Below are 18308 nucleotides of genomic sequence, written 5' to 3' on the forward strand. Positions count from 1 at the left end.
ACAAAAAAACATTTGGGCAACAAACAAGCCTGGGGCCCAAACACAGATCTTGAAGATGATTCATCAGGCAGCTTACTCAACTGCTCAGGCAGCACCAGGGTGGTGCCTGCCCACCCAGATGAGGCAGGGCCAGGTCACCCACAGCTGCTGCCCCCCAACGTCTCAAAAGGCTGTGGGAAAGGAGGCCTGGCACCGTCCTGGCCTCCCAGCTGCCCTCCCTCTGCTGCTGCAGGTGAAGCCGCCTGCTCACGTAAGGATGGGGAGCCCTGCGGTCATGGTGCACGGCACCTTGTGCCCAGATAATCACAGCAGGCCTGTTTCTGAAAACCTAAGTGCACACAAAATGTCTACACCCAGAAGCCAGGTGCACACAAAACGTGGTAATCTGGGCCCAGTTTACAGCAACATCCTCAGCATGGACAAGAACCCATGAGGTCTATGTGCTGTGACCTCCAGACCTCAGGACCCAGAGGCCTGGACCTTCTGTCCACCCTGAGGTTCCCCACGAAGGGCCTAAGGCAAGGCCAAGGCACGGCTGAAGCCAAGTACACAGCAATCCACCAGTGCCCTCACTCTGCGAGCTTTTGTTGTGGGAGATGAACACCTCAGGACCTGTTTCTACATGTCCCGGCACCTGCTTCGTGCCAGGCACCTAGAATGGGGCTGCAGACGCCAAGAACTTGAGTGAGAACCGTGCCCGATGCAGGGGGTTCAGGACATGTTTCCCTCTGCTAAATGAAGTCAGGCAGGGGCAGGAGGGCAGGATGGGGCCCAGAAAGGAAGGAAGGAGGAGGCGGGAAGCTGGTCAGGAAATGTTCCCCACAGCAGTGGGTTTAACCGCTACAACCCAGCATGGTGGCAGCCAACAGTCTCAACAGAGCCCCAGTGTGGCCTCAGCTCTGGGCTGAGCCCTGAGGATGGCAGCAAGACCCCACCAGCGTGGCCGCCCTTGCAGGGCTGACACAGTTGCGGTAGGGGCCACTCCTAACAGCCGCAAACATACGGAGGGACAAGTGGGCCTGCTCTCAGAGAGAAATAAATTCTGCTCCAATAGCTGAGTCCCCTGGGCAGCCCGTAGGGGAGCTGCTCGGGTGAGAGGATGTGACCTGCCCATCTAACTTAGGTGGGAAATGTTCTCTTTGCAGGGGTTGCCCTACCCCCACCCTCCTCTGCCCCAACACAAAGAAACTATATAGGAGAACTTAGAATTACACACATTTACTCCTTTTCCTCCATTTCTCCATGCCTGAAAGGCATAAAATACTGTGGCTCTAGGATATTCAAAATCTTTGTATCCAAAATTGCACAGTTCACTACAATATACTGTGTTGTAAGACAACCAACCAACCCACTTCACTCTGAGGTCAACATTGGGAACACCCCCTAATCCTGCCCTGGGCAGACAGGGGCTCACCAGGCCAGGGCAGAGCCTGGCTCCTGGCCTCCGAGCAAGGCAAAAAGACTGGGGTCAGGCTCACAGAGGGAGGAAAGCAAAAGGTGAAGCCCGCTGGAGAAAAATAAATAAATATAACAAAGTGCGTTGAAAATGTAAAAGAGAAGAGGAATAAGAGGGGTGGGGGAAGGAGAAGCAGATTTTTAAAAAATGCAAATCAATGGTGGAACTCAACTGAAAAAAGCTGAGAAGAATCCACAAAGAGATAGAAGATTAGCGGCTTAGTCCCTAAAACAGTCCCGGAAAGCCAGGGGCATCCCCAGGCCTGGGGGCCCAAGCTCACACCCACAAGCCCTCCACCCACCTCAACAAGAATGCAGGGGGAAGGCAGGCAATCCTAGATAAATCAGGAGAGTCATCTCAAACACTTTTCCACTAAAAAAAAATTAATTTACAATCCCTTCTCTGGACTATTTATTTGAACTTCAATGTCCACCAAAACATCTTTATATATAGAATGCTTTGTGTTTCTACAAAAAGCAAACAACATTTACAACCTGATTTTGATCTCCTGTTGCCCAGCTGGACGGATGGGGCGGGGCAAGCGACACCAGATGGCCGAGGGAGGCTCTGCGCCCCCTTTCACAAAAGAGGGCTCCAATTACCTCCTCGGCTCAGTGCCCCAGAGTTGACCTCGCCAGCAGGCTTCAGGGAGCCAGCTGCCAGCCAAGGCGGCTTCCAAGGTCCCCAGACCCACCTCCCAGACACCGCCAGCGCCCAGGGCTACCTGCTGCGAACTGCGCGCCCGAGGAGGTGGGAGCCACGGAGCCGGAGCTGGCAGAGCCCTTTAAAGCCGGCAGCTTTAAGGAGGGCCAGAGGGTGAAGACAGCAAAACCACAAAAGAGACAGAAGAAGGTGCGAGAGTCTCAGGGTGGGGCAGGGCGGGACAGAGGTGCATGAGCCAGTGCTTCTCAAACTTGAAAGCGCATGAAATCACCTGGGAATCATGTCAAAAGCAGATTCCGCATCAGCTGCTGCGGGGCAAGTTTGCAGCGCTACAGGCTCCCAGGTGTTGCCAGTGCTGCCCAGTGACAGGCCTGTGGGCAGCACTCTGAACAGTGAGGGCGTAAGAGGCCCAAAAGAAAAGCAGTTAACACTGGTGGAGGGAAAGGACCTTTAAGGCAAGTCATGGGGGAAAGCCCACCCACCTAATCGTGCATCCACTGACAAGGATGCAATCAGCTCTCTCGGAGGAATGCTTTAACTGTGGAATTTGCTCAGTATTTTAATGCATCCCACTGGATCCTCACAGGTTATTTTTATTCCCATTTCACAGCTGTGGAAGCTACTCTAACCAAATGTTTATCAAAGCTGGACTCCCTGCCCCTTGGATATCTTCCAAGACCACAGACCTCCTGTGACGCAGGGCAGAAACACACAGCCCAGAACAGTGACAAGGCTGATCCCAGCCCAGCAGACAATGGGAGGAAAGCCATGCGGCACAGGAGGCCTCCCAGGGGGTGGAGGCTGGGTGGGGAAAGGCAGATAAAGGGCCAGAAACCCGTTTTTGCCTCCAGGAATTTTTAACAAAATAAAGACAAAATGTAAATCTAGCCGCCACCCCGCCACCTCCAGGACCAAATTGGATATTTAAGTACAGATGGTATCTCTGCCTTATAGGTTTTGTTTTTACTTTTAACAGCCTGGCCCCACTTTGGTGGGAGGTAAAATAAAGAGCTTTCCTTCCACCCCCAGAGGTTCACCAAAGAGGGAATGTATTTCCAAGAAAAGGATCAATGCCATTGTCTGAGGCAGGACTATTCATCAGTGGGCTCCTGGTGCCACACTCAGCCCCTGAGGACTGGCCGTGTGCTCTGGGCTCAGGATGGGTGGGTTTCACCACCAGCAGCCCCTCAAGAACCTGAGAAAGAAATGCCCCCGGGGAAGAGATGCCCTCCGTTAACCCCATCTGATGATATTTCCTCCAAAGGTACCCTGAGTTGGTGAGAGGGGCTCAGTGTAGCGACCAAGCATTTTGGACTTAGATTCATAGATCTCAGAGTCATGGCTCAAAAACGTCCAAAGTTCATCTGAGCAACCTTTCCATTTTCCAGAGACCTACGCCCATGGAAATGAATCGCCAAGGTCACCCAGATAGAGGGTCAGTCACACAGCTGGGACCCAACCTCAGCCTTCTCCTTACTTCCCTGCGCTTTTCCGGAGCAGCGTGCTGCCTCAGTCATGACCTTTCCCACACTTGTTTGGGCCCAGCTACCATAAAAGCTGCATCTGTGTTTCAATGCATATAACAGCAAAGTTAGCTATTTTTGCTGAGTCTTGTACAACATTTGATGAAACAAGGGCACTCCAAGGGGCAACCCTGTCCAGGGCTGGGACTTGCTTCCTAATTTGCGATGCTGGCTGATAAGAGTCAGATAAGACAGCTAGGCTAATCTCAAGACGGATGGGTTTTGAAAAGATTTTTAAAAATACTAAACACGAAAAAAAGTAGTGAGAGCTCCAGAGTTCTCATACCAAAGAACTCTTATGTCAAAGGCAGGGGGACTACATTTCAGATTCCGGCTGCGGTTTAGAAAGCTGGAGATGTATGAGTTGGGGCGGGCACAGTTCCAGAAAGAGATGCCAGAGAGTAACCCTCAGCTTGGCCTGTGACCTCACACTGGGTGAAATCAGACCCCCAGGAGGAAGCTCATTTTGCCCATCAAAAACTGGGGATGAGGGCTTCCCTGGTGGCGCAGTGGTTGAGAGCCCGCCTGCCGATGCAGAGGACGCGGGTTCGTGCCCCGGTCCGGGAAGATCCCACATGCCGCGGAGTGGCTGGGCCCGTGAGCCATGGCCGCTGAGCCTGCGCGTCCGGAGCCTGTGCTCCGCAACGGGAGGGGCCACAACAGTGAGAGGCCCGCGTACCGCAAAAAAACAAAAACAAAAAAATTGGGGATGAGAGACATTCAGATGCAAAGGGGCAGGGGATGGATGGTTCCCCTCAGTTGGAGAGAAATTCCCACAACCACTGAGACCAAAAAAAAAACCCTACTATTTTTCAACTACCCCTGCCACTAAATGCTCAGAGCTCTTCCTACATGACTCTTTCATGGAGAAGGACCAGGAGGTAAAGGGATCAAAATTTACGCCTGGGAGTGGCTTTTTCTGTTAAAGACCAGGAGGCTGGTGCTCCCACAGGCATCCATGAGCTCGCCCTCCCCCCATCCTTCTCCCTCTCTCACACACCCTCAGTGGCACAAACAGGCAAGCCCTCTCTCTGTCCCCACTGTACAAGTCAGCATCACTGTGATCCAATAAGATGCAAGACCCTCTTTAAACAAACAGAAATCTCAGCACCACCGGGGAGCTGGGGGTACAGCTGCGGGAAGTGACGGTACAGCCGGCAGACTGCACACCATCGGCTCAGCGGGAAGATTCATGTCGTGAGGGCTTCCGCTGGTGCTGTGAGCCCGCTGCCTGCTGCCTGCCCAGCCTGCTGCCGCCTGCCTGAGATTCAAGAGCCCGGAGATGGCAGAACAAAGGAAAATGGCCGTGGCTCAGGCAGTAGGGGGGAGGTGGGGGGAGGCTGCAGGCTGGCCTGCCGGCAAGCAGGCTTTTCTACAGCTGAGTGCTCCAGCGAGGCACAGAGGACACCGGGCTGAGCTCTGAGGTACAAAGGAAGATGGGGGCCTCGAGACACAGCTACCCAGGCACACGCCTGGCCTCCACCCAAGGGTGCAGCTGGGCCGGGAAAGCTCAGGCAGACACCACTCCCAGAGGCTGCGGGCAGGTGGCTGATAAGACAGGGACTGGGCACCCCTGCTCCTTGCCCAGCTGCTCAGAGCTCTCACACCCAGGGGGTTTCCAGGCACAGCTAGGGGGCTTGAGGGGGGAAGGGTAACCTTGACAGAGGTACCCACAAAGGGCGGGGTCCCTCCAGATTTCCAGGGATGGGGAGTGCAGGGTTGGGCTAGGCAGCTCACCCAACATCAGAGAACATGAGTGAGGCCGTGGAGTGGCTAAGATCTATTCACTAAAGGACTTCTATTAGCATAATGGGCTCCAGCTACCAGCAACAATGGAGGCACTGGCCACCCCCTCTCCTCCTCCCCTCCCCGCAAAATAATTCACAATGGGAGGCAGCAGGAAACCAGGGCAGAGCCCATGAATAGCTCCACTGTCAGTTCCCAGGCGCCACCTCCTCAACCCCACAGGTCAGCCCTAGCTGCCACCCGGCCACAACAGAAACTTCTGTGCTGCCAAGCTCCAAGCCCCTTACAACAGAGCGGTGGGCATGGGAAACTGTGGACTTCTCACAGGGGCGGCATGTAAGGGCCATGGTGGGAGAGACAGGGCAGGGACGCAGGCCTCAAACTCACCAGGTCAGGGTCATCTCGGGCACCTTTCTTTTTAGGGGGGCTATCTGCCAGCCAGCCCTAAAATCTCCCCGCTTCCTGCCCTGCCTTTTGCAGGCATGGGGTGGCCAGAGGCAGATAGGGGAAGATTATGGTCCTTTCTGGGATACACGGTGGCCACGAGGATGGGGAAACAGCCAGAGAACTCCCAGGACTCCCAGAAGGATCCCAGTAGATGGAGCCAACGTAAGGCCCCTCTCACATCCCTGCCTCCCTGCCCCAACCCATCCCAGGAAGAAAACCTCATCTGCCCTCACCCCCTGCTTCTGCCCTGCAAGGAAGCCGCCTGCTCAAAACAGAAAAACCCATCTATTATTTACACCAGGTGCCTTTGTACACAGGCTTTTAAAATCACAGGGTGGCAGTCGGGCCCAGAGCAGCCTGAAGCAGTACAAAGCCAGGCAGAGCGTCTGGGCAGGCAGGAGATGGGGGATCCCAGAGCTGCAGAAGGTCCAGTGGGGCCTGGACAAGAGGCCTCGCACCAACCCCTGAAACCCAGGGATAATCTGCTCTTCTAAAAGCTGATTCCCAATTCCTTGTTTGTTTCTCAGCCAGGATGCCTCACACACTTGGCCCAATTCCTGCAAACTCCTGGGGCTGCTCAAGCCCACATACGAAGCTTCCCCACTCCCCGCCTCCCCAGAACCTCCCTAGACCCTATCTGTCTCTGACTGCCTCTTCACACTCTTACATCACACTTTTGGGTGCACAGGCAGGCCCACAGGGCACAGCCAAGGGCTGCAAACACCAGGTGCCCTAGAAGCAGGCTGACCTGAGCTGAAACAGACAGACTACGGCAGGAAATAGAACCAGCTCTGCAGTCCCTCCATCTATAGGCTCTGACTGCAGAAACACAGGATCCCTCCAAAAGAAAAACTCAGAAATGTTCATGCTCCCTCTTGGAATCAAAACAGCGTGTTTTTTTTCTGGTCAAGCACCCCATGCCTGGATTCCCCGTCTAGCCATCTCTATGACAGACCTCTGAGAATGTACATGTGAGGCATTCCTGCAGCTTGGCTTGTAGGAATCAAACACTGAAAGCAACCTCAATGTCCAAACATGGAGGGCTGATAAAGTGAATCATGGTTGACCACACAGAGGAATAACATGCCGCCGTTAAAAAGAATGGCCTGAACTGCGTGTGCTGAAATGGAACAATCCCAAGATAAACTTTAGTGTAGAAATCAGAACACCCTAAGTAATGTACGGCATGGCGATAAACAAGAGGAGGCCAGAGACGCTTCACTAGACACCCAACATCTGGTGATAGTGACAGGGTCTCAGGGGAGCAGAACTGATCAGGGGTGGAAATATTAATTTTCACTATATATTTTTATGTATCTTTCACCATGTATTTTTTTAAAGAAAAATGTTAAAACTAAATTGACATTTAAAATCCCTAAAGTTCGTGACACAAAAAATTTGGCTTGTAGCTCTCTGCAGGCAGTTTCTGGCATCTCCCTAGAACGAGAACAAGGGGGGGGGAAAGGGGAAGAGAGTGCCAGCCTCTGGAATAAAGACAGACTTACCAACTCAGAGAGTTCCCTGCTCACAACTCCTCCCCAAGTCCCCAAATAGAAAGCCTTCCTAGGAAGACCAAGAGCAGATTTTGACCAAGGCAGAAGGGAAACCTAAGTTATTCCATACAGAGGACCATCTGTAGCCAGGTCCACTCGGTCCACGATGAGACTGTAAGACCCCTAGGTTCTGGGGGCACTGAGCTGCAGGCATCCCAGGCCTCAGCATGGACCCTTCTCAGGGCCCTCCCCAGTCATCAGCGAGACTCAAGGTCCTAGTGTTACAAACTCATCCCAATTTTAGCAGCTGAAGAAAGCTACTTCAACAGATTTCTAGGCCTGGCCCAACTCCAAGAACAAGCTAAAAACAGTTTCTCCAAAATCCCAGCTCTAAACTCCAACCCCTTAACCACTAAACTCCCTGTACCTCTCAGGAAATGCAAGCTGCAAAATGGAGCTCTGAGATGGGTTTGCACATTTGTTCCTTACTATAGGAATACATACATGTTGTTTAAAAGCCTACTTCACCTGATATGTCAATAAATACTCTGTACTCAGAAGCACTGATGTATTTCCTCCAAGTGATTTTCCCCCTAAGGAACAATATAATAACCATCCCAGTCTCTCTCCTGCTTCTGAGGGGTATGACACAATGCCTATTAGAACCAGGACTGGCCAGACCATTTGGGTGAGACCACTCGGCAGGCGGGGAGTGGTTCCTGGATGGAGCTCTCTCTACCTAGCAGAAGTTCCCTGCCCCACCTCGCAGCCCACCACAAAGATCTCCTAATGACTCGCAGACCACCCAGACCACAGAGAAAGGTGGCTGGAAAGAGGGAAGATGTTAAGCTTGGCTCCCCTATCCTATTACAGGCTTTCTGATGAGTGTTCAATGTTCGACAAGCAGCCCCCAAATTAAGGAGCACAAATGAGACTCCACAACAAGTAGAATCATGCAGGCATTTGGAGCCCTCAGACCTCAGCTGCTGGAGACAAGTTCCTGGGCCCTCAGGGGGCCCTCGGCACCTCTGGTGCAGAATCCTACAACTCCCCCCTCCTCATCAGCCCAAGGCCGGCCCCTCTCTGACCGCCTTTCTGCATGAGCGGGCAGTGCCCTACACCCAGGTAGGCAATGACCCTCAACACACAGAATCCTGCAGCCCCCCAGCTGGCACTTGCCTCACCTCCCCGCATCTGTCTTCCCAGAGAGAGAGCTTCAGGACTCCCTAGCCCAGAGGGACCCTAGACAGGCCTGCCCATCCCACCCCTCCACCAGGGCACACACCACTCGCACCTCCCTGCTCCCTCAGGAATGAATGAATACCCCATGGCTACCACCGGCTCTTTTGTTGACAGGCCCCCTTGTCCATGTTTATATCATTACTTGTGTTTCACAGGAAGCCGCTAGGACAACAGGAGACAATGACAGTGGAGCTAGGATGGCTGCACAGAGCCACCATCCCCTGCAGGGGTGGAAGCCAGCCTTCAGGAAAGGGGGAACACCGAACCCGCAGCAGATTTTCTATACACACCCTTTCTTCTCACAACGCCGGGGGGGTCTGGTTCCTAACAAGCTGACTGTCGAGACAGGAGCACCCCCAGGAGTAGCAGACACACCCAACAGGGTCATCTGTGCAGGATGTGACCAAACAGACAAGAGGGGCAGAGAAAACCAGGAGGATCGGAAGGCCTTGGGCAGCGGAAGGAAGCAGCAGGGGGACCAGGCCAGAAGGCCCCTGGAGCGGCACTGGTGGAGGAGGGAGGGGATCACCCACTGCACCTCCCCTGGCCCAGCTCAGGAAGATTAGACAGTCGGGTCCCAGGCCTGTGGGAGAGGGAGAGCCATAAAGTTGTCAGACTGGTTTGCCCAGGATGCAGAGAACAGGTAACACAAGGTACACAGGCCAAGGAAAGAGGGTCAAGTAGGGAGGGTTGTCCAGAGTCGAATGGCTGTTATCTGGCTCCCAACAGATCTGGCAACAAGGGCAGCCAGCATTGGCCTGGGGGCGGGTGGTGGTGGTGGTGGCACAGGGAACCAAGGCCACGGGTCCATACTGTTTCCTGGATGCAGAGGGCGGTCCAGGGGCCAAGAGTGAAGGAGCCAGGGGCCAAGTAGCCGGTAGATGCTGAAAAGAAAAGGACTAGGGTTTCTGGAAACAAGGGAGTGACGCCCGCAAAGAGGGGCACCGCTCCTGAGCAACAAGCGTGAGTGGTGATGAGCTCAGGCTAGGGACAGTCGTACAGTGACAGTCTCTTGTTGACCAAACTAGTCAGGATCCTCTGAGCCCTCTGCCCCATGAGGCCCAAACCCGGGGTTCTGTCTCTGTCCTTGTAGAGTCCAGTTTTAGCAGGAATCCCACTAAGGCAGTTTAGCCAGGATCTCCCACCCTCCATAGCTGATCACCTTCCACATCTGACCAAATTCCTCATCCTCCTGGTGTAGCACCCGCCACGTGACACCTGATGACCCCTAGCCTGCCTTCAGCAAGAACTGTCAGGTCGGTTAGCAAAGAATTACCCTACCCTCCTATAAATTTACCATCCATCCACCCACCCACCTCTGCTCCTGGCTATAAATTCCCACTTTTCCTTGTAACATTTGGGGTTGAGCCCCATCTCTCTCCCCTACTGCAAAACCATCGTTGTAGTCCTTATACCTATCACGACACTCCTGAATAAGGTGTGCCTTACTGTTTTCATGAGTGTCAGAATAATTTTTTTTTAACAATACGGAGCTCCAAGTCTTCCTGGACCCCTCACCCAGAGTGTGAGAACCGCTGGGGCTGGGGCTGGCCTCCCCGACCAAGCCCTGGGGCACAGACCCTGTCTGTCTGGACCAGGGGCGAAGGGCTGAAAGCAGACAGCCAAGCTGCAGGGTGGCCAGACATTAGGGAGGTCATCTGGAGAGGAAACAGGGTATCTTCGTGGCAATGGTCACTCAGTGGGCAACCAGGGCCTTTCCTTGGAGCAGCTGGTAGCAGCAGCCAGAAGCCTGGAAAGAGCAGGGACCTGAGCAGGCTGAGTGGGCACCCCAGACTGGGGATCAAAACACTCCAAAAGCTGAGTCACACATGGCCTGAACTTCTGCAGTGGGTGTGTAGGGCCCAGTCGCCCATCCCTAGGAGGCCAAATCTGAAGCTGGGGCAGCCACATCCCTTATTTCCACCTGCCACTTTCCAACAAGCCCGGGTATCCCATGGTGCCCTGATGGGCTTCTGATGCATCAGCACAGACCCTGCCTTGGACCTGTGTGTCCTGGGATATGCTGCTGCCCTCGACCCTCCCAGGCTCACCACTCAGACTTCAGGGTGTGGATGAAAGAGATACAGGGGACACTCATTTAATTCCAGCTGCTGTGAGGGCCCCTCTCCGGAGTATCAGGACGACAAATTCCTCAAAGCCGCTTTTTTTTTTTTTTAATGCTTCCTGGGCCCTGCAGAATAGACTGGCACAGTCCCCAGCAGCTAGTACAGTTAAACAGGGAAAACAGAGAGAGGGGGTTCATCGAACCTCTCCTCAGGGTCAACTTCTGCCTAGCCCCATGTCCTGACCCCTCCCCAAACCTTACCCATGCAGGAAAGCCCAGCCTCAGCTCTCCCAAATTCCAGGACACACGCAGAGTCTGAGGCAGCACCAGAAGTGTACCTCTGACCCAGGATCCCAACGGCCCCGCCACGGCTCACAGCCACGCAGCACAGGCTGACAGAGCCCAAGAAGGGAGGAGCTGGTCCCTCCAGATATCCAGCTGATGGACATCAGGGCTCTAGGAACTTCTCCCTGGCTACTGGGCGAGCGAGACAGAACAGACTTCCAGAAGCCTGCCCAGGCCCACTTACTCTCAGATTACCAGCTTGCGGCCTCCTGAAGGAAAACCACAGCAACGTCCAGACAGGCCCAGCCCCAGCCAACCCCACCAGGCCCAAGAATGGAGGAAGTAGGCTTCCCAGAATCCTCGGCTGGTGAGCACTCTGCTGAGAGCCGTCAGCGTGATGGCAGCAGTCCCAAACCAGGGTATCACCCTATCTCAGGGGCTGCACACAGTGCTTCTCAAACCTGAAGGGTGTATGATTCACAGTAACCCCACGAGGGACAGGAAGGGCAGATTCTTCTCACCTCACAGATGAGAAAACCAAATCCAAGAAAGAAAGAAAGAAAAAAAATATATATGTCAAAGACTTGTCCAGGTCACTCAGCTAGAAAGTAGATACAACTCTAAAGCTGGCCTCACCACTGTCCACTCTAGGTGCTGCACAACATTACTCATCATTATGTTTCATCGGCACTAAACATTTCCTGCTAGCCAGGCCCTTTGCTGGTCCAACACAGCCGCTTGCCCTGTCTGAACCAAAAAAAAAAAAAAAACATGCCGTCAAGGGAGAAAACAGATGTTGAGACTTTATGAATACCCCACTGCTGTAATGAAGATAAGACAAACCAAGAATGCTGGCATTCACTTAGACCAAAGATTTTCAAAGCACAAGTCTACACAGTCCCCTGAGGACTCTGATGACCAGCCAAGAATGGGACCACTGCTGTAGACCACCATTACCTCTCCCTCTATTCCAGGTAGGAAAGAAAACAGAAGCCCTGAAAAAGGAGGAGACATGCCTAAGGATAGTACATTAACCATGAGCAGAAGAAAGATCCTGAAGTCCCACCACCTCCACCAGTGTTTCTTGACCCTGTTGGAAGTCACCAGGGACAAAGACGGTGACAAACCACAAAAGCAAGGTCCACAGGGTAGCCAGCTCTTTGACACACTGCAAGCATGGCCTGGGTGGAAAAATGCAATTAACAAAGGGGTTCTAAACCACTTCGCAGGACAGAGAACCACCCCAGCCCCATATTCAAGCCTGTCCTCATGTGGCTCCATCCTTTAGTAACCTCACCACCTTACCTTTCCATACCCCTAGGCCTGCAAGCTCAGCCCCAGAGTCTCACAGGTGGAAGGGGAAGGGCCAGGCCTATAGGGCTGCTTCTACATGCTCCTGCTTCCAAGAAAGGTGGCTGCCCCTACTCGCCACATACAGATAGAGTATGAGGAAGTCCAAGGGCTCATGTGCTGGGGCAGAGAGGAGGAGCAGGAGCCTGCTTCACTTGCCATAGGCAATAATATCCCTCCTTAAAGGCCACCAGGACCCAGCAGCAGGAAACAGGAATCCTGGAACTCAGTTTACAGCCCCTAGCACCAGGCTAGGAGCTAAACAAGTGCTTAGTAAGAATCCCTGGCCTGGGCTTCCCTGGTGGCACAGTGGTTGGGAGTCCGCCTGCTGATGCAGGGGACACCGGTTCGTGCCCCGGTCTGGGAGGGTCCCGCGTGCCGCGGAGCGGCTGGACCCGTGAGCCGTGGCCGCTGAGCCTGCGCGTCCGGAGCATGTGCCCCGCGACGGGAGAGGCCACGGCAGTGAGAGGCCCGCGTAACACAAAAACAACAACAACAAAAAAGAATCCCTGGCCTGGGACTCATCACTAGTCCTTGGGCTCATGAACTAATTCATGAATACATGAATGAGAAAAAGAAGACCCAAGGGGGCTTCCCTGGTGGCGCAGTGGTTGAGAGTCCGCCTGCCGATGCAGGGGACACATGTTCGTGCTCCGGTCCGGGAAGATCACACATGCCGTGGAGCGGCTAGGCCTGTGAGCCATGGCCGCTGAGCCTGCGCGTCGGGAGCCTGAGCTCCGCAACGGGAGAGGCCACAACAGTGAGAGGCCCGTGTACGGCAAAAAAAAAACAAAAAAAGGCCCAAGGGACTCAAATAACTTGCCCAGGGTCAGAGGAGCAAGCTGCTTTTGCAGACCACCTCTTACTACCCTAATAAGCATTTTTGTTCACCATACCTCTGCCCTTCAAATGTGGCACCTCAATTCATCTTTAACCTAAATGACATTTCTTTGACTAATTCATGATCGATGTTCTTGGTGACACAGAAACATACGACACTCGGACCCAGACCTTGGGAAGAAGTCACAGAGACGGCACAGTGGTAGGCAGGTGGCAGGCATCAGTGCTGTTCACCAAATGTTTCCAGTCCTCTTTTGCTCCCCACACTGAAGGGAAGTATGGCCATGTGACTGCTTCGGCCATTGAAATGCCGCTTCCGGGTGGCAGCTTTAAGAGCCAGGGTGAGATTCATCACGTTCTCTGTCCCTCTGTCCAAGTGACCAGGAACATTTCACTTAATCAGCATGGGTCCCATGGTGAGAACAACATAAAGCAGATATGCGATGGATGTGGTATAAGAAATAATCCTTTGTTGCTTTAAGCCTCCGAGATTTGAGGATTGTTACCACAACAAACTCTGACCTATCTAGACAGATACAGGCAATGACTCACTCCTACTGTGCATGGCAGTGCTGGTCTTCCCATTCCCTGGCCTTAGGGAGACAAAAGCTACATCACCAGTCAACCTGCTATGTGCCCAGATAGTTGAGATGCTTTCAGAAGCAGGGAACATAAGGGCACCTGCACTGAAGAACTTACTAGCTCCTCGGTGGGCCAGGCTTGTTCAGTGTATTAATCAACTTTATTCACTTCTGAGAGGAAGGCATTATCTAATTAGGTATGAGGAAACCCAGTTCACATTCAGACCTTAAGCAAGTTACTCTGTGACCTGTCTAGGCCACAGTTTCATCATCTGTAAAATGGGACATTAACATTATCTACCATACTGTGTCATTTCACAGATTAAATGAGTGAACACAAGTAAAGCTTCTAGGATAGTATGTGGTGTAAGTCTCAATCATTAAGTCTCAATAAACTTAACTATTACTACACATTTTAAAACCAGCAAAGGTTTCCCAGGACCGGCACAATGGCACTTTACAGGCATTGCCAAACTGAATTCTGTCTCAGTTGAAGTTAAACAAGTAACAAGTCAAATCCCTGAGCACACAGTAACCTAGAGTGAGACCTCAGGAAATGTTTCCACAACCCAGAGCTTCCAGAACTCCCTGCTCCCTCCCTTCCTTGGGAATTCACTGCCACCAGGACCTGCAGGGCAGGGCCCCCTCCTCTCCCACACAGAACACATGCTTTGTCCTCCCACTCCCAGTCAGGGGAAGGGAGGCGCCCTCACCTGTCCTCAGAGATTTGCACAGCTGCCCAGCTGGTAAAGGGGGGAACTTCCCTGGGCAGCCAACCCTTCTGCAGTCCCTTTCTTTCCATGCCCTTTCTTCCTAGAGGCAGCCACAAACCTGCAAATACACCAGTGGACTTGAACTCCTGTTTGCCTGAATAATGCTGCTAAGCAGAGATCAAGCTCAGATTAATAAATGCTACAGAGCATCTACTACATGTCCAGCTTGGGTTCTAAGACCACACAGAGCTGACAGCCAACTGTGAGCCTGGAATGATGCTTGCAACAGCTCCTGGCACCCCACAGACTCTCAAACGTGCTTTGTTGAATGAACTGAAGACCATGTTTGGTAGTCCAAGCAGTGGAGTTCAGAGATGTGGGGATGCAATAAGAGGGGAGGGGAAATCCACCTGGTAGCCTGGGCTTCCAAGGCCTGACCCCCAGACATTATGGATCCTCAGGATGGGACAAAGCTTGGAGACAGCTGAGAGAGGAGCTAGAAGGGCAAATGGGGCCATCATGGAGGAGTATGCGCTTCATTCTGAGGGTGCCAGGGCCCAGGAGGATCCCTGGAAACAAGGGTGTTTTGGCCTTCCACAGGGCTGACTGAATGTAGAGGGGATGTAGGGGTGCTGGGTGCTCTGATGGCCTAGGCCCCAGGTTTCCCTTCACCAACAGGGAAGGGTGACCCCAGCACTCTGCAGGCACTAACTTTCCCTACTTTGAGGTCAAGAGGAAGGGGGAAGGCTACTTTTGAGGATTTGGCAAGCAGCTCCACCCACTCCTATCAGCTCCAAGGCAACCCCCATCTCAGAAGAGAGGAGGACTCCTACGGAGCAGGCCATGGGAGACAGCACACCCGCAAAGGCTCCAATGCAATGCCCTGCACTCACAGCCCAGGACGACTTGATGCCCCCAGACCCCAGCGCGCTGCTACAGAGAGCCGAAGCCAGCCGCCAGGGCAGTACCGGGGCCAACCATTTCCCGACTGCCCACAGTACCGACCCCTTCCCGACTGCTCACAGTACCGACCCCTTCTAGCCTGAGACCAACTTCTTCGTGCCTCCCGGATTCGTGTCCCAGCACACACACACACACACACACACACACACACACACACACACACACACCATACCCGGGTCACACACACACACACACACCACACACACACACACCATACCCCCCCCCACACACACACACCCCATACCCACTGGCGGCACCACCACTCCTCCCCGCAGGAGCAGTGGCCCCGGGACGAGCCAACTCCGCAGCCGCAGACCCAACTCGACCGAAGCTCCAGTTAGATCAGGAGTCGGGCTTTGCTCCAAAGCACAACCCCAAACGACCAACACGGAGAAGCTGGATCACCACCTACTCAAACTCCGCCCACCCCAAACCCGTGCAGGGCAGAGTGGTACACACCGCCGGGGTGAGCGACTTGGAGCACACTCGAGGCGGGGCGGGGAAGGGGACCGCCCTCCCCAGTCCGCGCCACCCTCCACCCCTGGCCCGAGCTCCGGGCAGCCGAGGGTCCGTGACGGAACCGAAAGGAGTGCCCAACCCAAGGCTCGAGGCTGGGGAGAGGGGCAGAGCCCAGAACGGCGGCGGTCCGACCCCTCCCTCCCCGAGTGCTCCCACTCCCGCCCGGTCGCAGCAGGCACCCGTCCGGGGACACGGACAGGGCGAGGGCGGCAGAACCCCGAGCGCCAGCCGGCTCGCCCGCTGCGGCTCTCACTCCGCCCGGCGCCCGAGTTCGGCTCAGCGGGGTCCTGGCCAAGGCCTCCGGCCCCTCACGGGCGATCTGGGCAGACAAAGCCAGCGCCGCCCGCCGGGCCGCCCCCGGGGCAGGGGCGAGGGAACCGGAGGGACCGATCCTGGACTTAGGGAGCAGTCCTAGTCCCCAGAGGGCGCTCAGGGGGATCGGCCTCAGACAATGAGGGGGGCAGGGCCCGACGCTCCAGCGGGGACTCCGCGCTCTACTCACCCGGGCGCGGCGGCGGCGGCGGCGGCGGCGACTGCAGCGGTGCGGCCGGGCTGGGCCAAGGAAGTTAGAGCAAGTTCGGCGGCGCTGGGCGGGAGGGCGCGACTCAGGCCATCCGAGCGCGGGGGCGGGGCGCGGAGGGGCGGGGCCGGGGGCGCGGCGCCCGGCGGCGGCTGAGAAAGGGGCGCCACTTCCCTGCGCTGCCCGGCGCGGCCCCGCCCTCCACGCCCCGCCCCCACCGCTCGCCCCGCCCGGCCTTCCAGCCCGCGCCTGGGCAGAACCGGTAGGGCCCGGTCCCCGGCCCGCCCCTTCGTCCCGCTTTGGGCGGGGCCGGAGGCGGGGGCGGCCCTGGTCGGCGCTCGACCCTTGGGTGCGCGGGGCAGGCTGAGCTCGGACCCGCACCCAACGTTTGGGGGCCGGAGCAATACGTGGACGCCACGTCGGCCTTGTCACTGACCCCACCGGAACCCAGCCTGAGAGAAGCTCGAGTTGTGGGTGCCACATCTCGGGGCTGCGGGGTGACCGGGTAGAGAGGTGAGCGCAGGGTTAGAAAAATGGCTGAGTTGAAAGTACTGGGAGGCGTTCCTGCCGGGCCTCGGAGACTGGGGATGGGGGTGGGCTTCAAGACTGGGGTAGTAAATTAACATTTATTTCTTTGCAAACCAGCAGGTAAAGACTGGCTGCTTGTAGCCTTCGTGCTAAAAATATCACGCTCTCTTTCGACTGCCTGCCGAGATTTGTCCCTCACCTTCATCCTGACAAGATGGCTGAGAGGATTCTTGCGGGGGGAGGGGGAACTGAAGGTACAGCCTGTGTTAGAGAGGTATTCACACCGCTGGCTGGGCTCTGATGTTAAAAAGGCTGACCTCTGGGGTCTCAATCCGCCTGTCTGAAAAATGAGGCCCAGGCACGCCTCATTTTTTAATGAGCCTTAAACTCATTCAGGTGGAGGAGGGCTAAGCGGTTTGCTCTGGGGACAGCAGGAAACTCGGATCTGTTAAAATTGGGCCAAGAGACTAGTTGCACCACATTCTAGTAAAAGCAACCAACAGGTTAAGTCCAATGTAAGGAGGAGATCTGGAAAAGGAACTGTTCAGTCCATTCCCAGTTTTTTCTTATTAAGGGGGATGTAGTCTGCTTGTGACACGCCAGGCAGCTCAGAGACCTCCTTGGAGAACCTGTCCATCCATTCATCTTCGAGCAGATAGTGGGTGCTTGATTGAGCGTCTAATCTGTGTCAGGCCCTGTTTTGATGCTGAGGATTCAGCAGTAAACAAGACAGCTGAAGCCTCTTGCTACATAAGGCTGATTTTCGGTGGAGCACACATTATTGCAGGTTGAAGTAAATTCTGGGACAAAAACAAACGACTGGGATAGAGAACAAGAGCTGTTTGTACTTTAGGTGGAGCCAGCAGGGAAAATGTCTTTGAGGAGGTGATGGTGAAATTGAAGTCAAGAAAATTAGGAGATAGCTTTGGGAAAAGCCAAGCAGAGACATTCCAAGTCAAGAACAGTTTGTGCCGAGACCCTGAGAAAGGTAAGCTGTGAATGTGTCAAGGAGCTGAAAACAAAACAGTGTGGCTAGAGTGGCAAGCCTGGGAAAAAGAACAAGGATGAAGTGGGGAAGTGGGCAGAGACCAGGCCATGCAAGACTGTGTTTAGGAATGGAGACTTTTTATTAAACCATTGAGGGGTTTTATGCAGAAGACTAATGTGTTCTGATTTTCTGCTGTGTGAAAATAAATTGGGTGGGTGGCAGGCACAAATAAAAGCAAGGAGATAATTAGACTGTTATGGCAGCCCCGGCCAAAACTAATGGTGGTTTGGACCAAATTGGTGGCCACACTAAGGTGAGTAGTTGAAAGATGCTGTTTTGGACATGGACACTGATAGGATGGATGTAGGGGCAGGGAATAGAGAAAC

The 18308-nt window shown here is 54.4% G+C and overlaps 2 protein-coding genes across 14 annotated transcripts in view; one reads left to right on the forward strand and one right to left on the reverse strand.

Annotated features, from left to right (window-relative positions):
- Window positions 1–18308, reverse strand: part of TSPAN14 (tetraspanin 14) — a 62227-nt gene that overhangs the window by 39355 nt on the left and 4564 nt on the right. Inside the window, exon 1 of one of the 5 annotated variants that reach the window (XM_059053091.2) lies at window positions 16389–16611. The exons of 1 other annotated variant lie outside the window; for it this stretch is intronic. The gene's annotated coding sequence lies outside the window, so the exon portion shown is untranslated. Of the gene's footprint in view, window positions 1–15611; window positions 15821–16388; window positions 16612–18308 lie in introns of those variants that run through there. 3 more of the 5 variants (XM_067025249.1, XM_067025247.1, XM_067025246.1) reach the window with 3 other exon arrangements.
- Window positions 16664–18308, forward strand: part of DYDC1 (DPY30 domain containing 1) — a 159126-nt gene continuing 157481 nt past the window's right edge. For 7 of the 9 annotated variants that reach the window (XR_010838914.1, XR_010838913.1, XR_010838915.1 and 4 more), the window contains exon 1: window positions 16664–16919. The gene's annotated coding sequence lies outside the window, so the exon portion shown is untranslated. Of the gene's footprint in view, window positions 16920–17051; window positions 17189–17787; window positions 17923–18308 lie in introns of all 9 variants that reach the window. The other 2 variants (XM_067025254.1, XM_067025255.1) reach the window with 2 other exon arrangements.

This window comes from Kogia breviceps, chromosome 2 (genome assembly GCF_026419965.1).
Source record: "Kogia breviceps isolate mKogBre1 chromosome 2, mKogBre1 haplotype 1, whole genome shotgun sequence".
In the NCBI taxonomy this organism is placed as follows: Eukaryota; Metazoa; Chordata; class Mammalia; order Artiodactyla; family Physeteridae; genus Kogia; species Kogia breviceps.